Source organism: Mustela nivalis, assembly GCF_964662115.1.
Source record: "Mustela nivalis genome assembly, chromosome: 1".
Classification (NCBI taxonomy): domain Eukaryota; kingdom Metazoa; phylum Chordata; class Mammalia; order Carnivora; family Mustelidae; genus Mustela; species Mustela nivalis.
Window position 1 is genome coordinate 58,597,014 of NC_139020.1, and position 4,989 is coordinate 58,602,002.

Sequence of the window (4,989 nt, forward strand, 5' to 3'; positions counted from 1 at the left end):
AGCAGCATTTCTTGTGTATGTAACCCTGTAGCTTTGATATTTAATGAAATAGACAATATGTATTCCCAAATGCTGAGATTTCTTGGGACATTTTCCAGGTGCTATGGTCCTTCAGATATGGTTATTAAGTCCACAAAAGTTGTGCTCCTTAGACTGCCTGGTCCTTTGCTTTCAGTCTCTGTTGTCTATGGGAAAACCAGTAAAGCCGGTCACAAAGTAGGTCACAAGGGATGCTCTCTTTTGCCTGTCACTTCATGATGCTGAACATCATTCAGCAAAAGATTGGAATAAGGATGTGCTACTTCTCTCTCTGTTGTGCCTTGAGGGTGAACCTAGCACATACAGGGGGAAAAAAAAAGCAAGCTATAAAGTACAAACACTATTGGAAGAGGACTAGAGAAAGGTAGAAGATAGTGGTTTCATTTGACCAAATGATCACGCTCATATGTTCAGTTAAGGTGCATTTGTTTTTTGTTCCTCCTGCATGTTCACTTTAGTGAATTTGTCTCAGAGTGCTAGATTTAAAAAGTCCAGGCACACACTGTCTTCTTGGAGGACGTGTGGATCCCAAGAGCATGAAATCAGGATTTCTTAATTCAAATGTGAAGGTGATTGTAATAAGAAGTATTACCTGGAGTTGATGACAGTTAAAAAGAAAAGTTTAAAAAGGTAAGTTTTATTTTTTCTTCAAATTTTTGAAATTTTAGTCAGTTAACATGTAGTGTAATATTCAGGAGTAGGATTCAGTGACTCATCACTTACCTACAACACCCATGCTCATTACAAATGCCCTCCTAAATGTCCATCACCATCTAGCCCATCCCCCACCTCCCTCCTTCCATCAGCCCAGTTTGTTCTTTATCAGTAAGAGCCTCTAATGGTTTGCTTCTCTCTCTCTCTTTTTCCCTGAAGAAGGTAAGTTTTGAGGTCAAGCCTGGCTTCTCTGTTTTCTCCCTTCCTGAACTTACTTAGGTCTGCTTTGTTATAGTGCCGTTTTAAGACAAAGAGAAAGCTTCTCTATGGACATAAACTTACAAAGATCCCAACTCTCCAGTCACTGTTAGTGACCACTTGGTAACCTCTATGATTAAGTCTTTTACTCTGGCCACTTTCTTTCACTGATAAATTTATGTAAATCCAAGAAAAAAAAAAGAAAAGAGCTAGAAAGTTCAGCTGTATTTTACCTACCAGGGACAAGAAAGTAAATGGAATTGAGCCTATTAAGATGGCTCCACTACAACAGATGAATGATGAATGTGGTTATTAGAGTAAGGCACTTCTTAGCTATGAAATACATTCCAATCTGAAGAAATATTTCGAGGTAGAATAAACAAGCAATGGTGAAATAGTTTGAGATAGTTGGAATGTTGTTTTCATCTGAGACTAGAAATAATTCATTGGGACATACTTTTTTTTTTTAATAGAGTCTATTGAGTTTGCTTTTTATGATAAAACTAGGAAAAATGAGGGAAAAGAAACACAAAAAAGGAGGAAGGAAAAAAACCTACCTACAGTTCCCACTAGACTGGAAATCATCTGGGGTGTTGGTAGGATTTTGTGAAAAAGACACAGCCTTTGGGATCAGAAAGATCTGGATATAATTGCAGTTCTAAGTTGTTTGACCATGGGCAAATTCCTTCAATTTGAGCAGATGCTTAATAAATAAAAGTTGATCTAAAAGAAAGAGAGAGAGAAAGGAGGGGCAAATGATGGAGAAGTAGGAGACCCTATTTCAACTAGTCCCCTATAGTGAATTAGTTGTCTACCAAACACTCTGAACACCGATGAAATCAGCCTGAGATGTAGGATTATACACTTCTGGATCTCTACAGGGACAGAAGACACCAGTGGTGAGGTAAAGCAGCAGAGTTTGAATGATAGGACTGATATCAGAGGATTAACAGAAGGGGAAGGGAGCCATCAGAAGCTACCCATTGGAAAGCAATACCCCAATATGAAAGTGCCCTGTGCTTGGGGGCCATCATTAACTTGGAGTCTGGTAAAAAGCACTCAAAAAGAGCAAAAGATCTTAAGGGGTAAATGGTGGAATTGGGCGGTCATGGGCATGGGCCTAAGCCCATGGACCCAGGATGGCCACCGCCGATGACCACCCATGCCAGAGAGAATGCAATGAGGCCTCCAGGCCATGGTCCCTGAGCCCTGGCTTTCTGCAGCTTGTACCTGTGCTGCATGAGAGAGTCTGGTGTGGACACCAGCCAATGCTCTATAGAACCACAGTCTTTTGCACTCTGCACACACACTGCGTGACCAGGGTCTGAACCATGCTCCCAACCCGTGCCTGAGAGAGGTCCATGTGGGTGCTGGCCAGCGGTCTCCAGGACCTGCCGAGAGTCTGAACACTCCCAGTCTGGGCATGCAAAACTCAGTACACTCTCTCTGATTGGGATCTCTCCATGGGGGACCTGAGAAACCCTGAGGTCTGAACCCCAGACAGCAGTCCCAACAAAGGCAGCCACTGGAAGTGGGCTCCCTGGACCAATATCGCTAGCGGTTTTAGTGGCAAGGGCATGCAGAGACAAGAGCCCTTTGAGTGACTCCTGAGACGGTGGCTGGGGACATGCACTTTCTGCATGAGGTTGCATGGCTCAGTGGTCTGTGTGTTCTGAACCACCCAGAGGGGAGCAGATTGAGGCTTCTCTCTGAGATGGAGGTCTGGGTGCAGTTTTCTTTCCACTAAACCTCCAAAAATCTGCAAAAAGCCACCAAAGAACAAAAACCTCCGGAGAACAAAAGCCTGAAAAACCAGTTTCCACAGAGCCCAGCCCCTTGATAGGAGGCAGGAGGACTCAACCCAAGCAAGACTGACTGAAAAAGTATGTGGCAGCCCCTCCCTAAGAAAGCCAGCCAAAAGAACAAGAGGACAACCACCACAGGGTCCACATAAAACTGTAAAACCCCCAAATCAGGGGAAAACAAGATATTAAGCTGCCAGTATTGCCCTAATATTGCCCCGTATATTTCATAGATACATTTCTTTTTAACTTGTTCTCACTATTCTTGTTCTTTTTAATTTTTTTAACCTATGTACTATTACAACGAGAGGTTCAACACAACATATTCTGTAATAACCTTTTAACTTGAACTTTTTTTATACATATACCTGTGTTTTTCTTTTGCTTTTCTATTTTTTTAATATACATATAGATATGAGCTTCAAGGTAATCCTCTTTCCCTAATCAATACTACCATTATATATAAACCAGTTTTAATCTCCCTTTATCTCTGGAAAGCTGAATCCTTTTTTTTTTCCCCAGAGCTTTTATATTTGAGTTTATTCTTCATTTAACTTTTAAAACACTACTATAGTTGAATATTAAAACAAAAACAATAGAAAGTAGTGAGCTATGATTATAGTCCTTCACTAATTCACTACTGCACATAAAATGCCAGCAGTGTTATTCACTGGCCCCATTAAGAGGTCTGACACTGAACACCACCCCTGGGATGATGTCTATCATCCTCATATGCTTCCCCATTGTAATGGCGCCATCTTTCCTGATTTGGATCAAAGTCCACCAGTTCTACCTGGTCCATTCCATCAGTCTCTTCTACTTCCTTCCTCTCAGGTAGGAGTTTTTCCAGCAAAGAGAGTTTATCAGGAGACAGAAAGCCATTCTCAGGAAAGTTTACCTTAAATTCGATGATGAGGCAACCCTTCTCATATGGCCTACAATAAATTGGCATGCCTTCATTTAGCACACACTTGATATCTTCATGCTTGACAATCTGACTTGGATGAGAGGTGATGACAATGGCTCAGTTGTCAAGAGTAGATATTGGCTTTTGAAAATGGCACAGTGCTTCAACCAGCTGTATGTCCATACACATGAAAAAGTCTTCTCCTCGCCAAGTAAAAACAGCATGGTCCTTCTAATCTAAAACAATGATAATATCTCCTGGTTCCAGTTCTGGTTCTTGGTCTCCTTCACCATGGAATGTTATCTCCTTGCCATCTTTCATGCCTTTGTCAATATGAACTTCTAGAATCTTCTCTCGAACTACCTTCCTTCCATTGCAGCTTTTACACCTATCTTTAAAACTGACCTGTTGCCCACGGCCCTGGCACTCCATGCACACAGACTGAATTTGCTGAACCATTTCAGGTTCTATCTGATGAATTCTTATTTGCATTCCAGTACCTCGGCAACTGGGACAACACTCAACTGCTCCTTTCTTACCACCTCAGCCTTCACATTTATCGCAAATCACATTTTTTTGCAGAGCTTGTTTTCTTGTTGCACCATTATATAAAATCTTCTAAGGTTACTGAGAGCTGATGTACAACATTTTTACCTCTCCTTTCTCTCTGCATTCTTTCTCCTCCTCCATAAAACATATCAAAGATGTCCATGGGGAAGCCAAAACCACCACTAGGTCCACCTTCTTTAATTCCCTGTTCATCTCATTTGTCATATAATTCCCTTTTATTTGCATCAGAGAGTACTTCATAAACTTGAGAAATCTGTTTAAATTTCTCTCCTTCATTTGGATTCTTATCAGGGTGGTACTTCAAGGCCAGTTTCCTCTAGGCCTTTCAGTTCTTAGGTGGCATTGGGTTTGACCCCCCAAACATCATAATAAGTGGTTTCTTTCACCATTTTCTACAGCCAGTGAGAGGGAAGAGGCCGATGTGGGGGAGCAGGAAGGAGCGCGTTGCTGGGCGCAGCTTGGGTAGCCGCTGCTCCTCCGCATCTCACCGAGCATTCTGGAAAGTTCCCAAAAGTTGAGTCCTTTAACAAAGATATCAAGATACACCCAGGAAGAATCAAAATAACCTTCCTTGCCCACATCAAGGATTTATAACCATCTTCCCATCTTTTTCTTCTGTCAGTGTTTCTGTGTATTTGTTTTGTTTCTGTGTATTTGTTTTGGTATTATATAAATCTTATACTTGGGGTTCATTTTGGTTGGGTTCTTTTTTTTTTTCTTGTCATTTACTTTTGTTGGTCTTTTTGTTTGTTTGTTTTG

General features: G+C 41.3%; 1 pseudogene across 1 annotated transcript; it reads right to left on the reverse strand.

The window, feature by feature from the left end:
* Positions 1-3,284: 3,284 nt before the first annotated feature.
* LOC309841193 (dnaJ homolog subfamily A member 1 pseudogene) lies at positions 3,285-4,619 on the reverse strand (annotated as a pseudogene). Its single transcript has one exon. The product of its transcript is annotated as a dnaJ homolog subfamily A member 1 pseudogene (transcript).
* Positions 4,620-4,989: the final 370 nt, after the last annotated feature.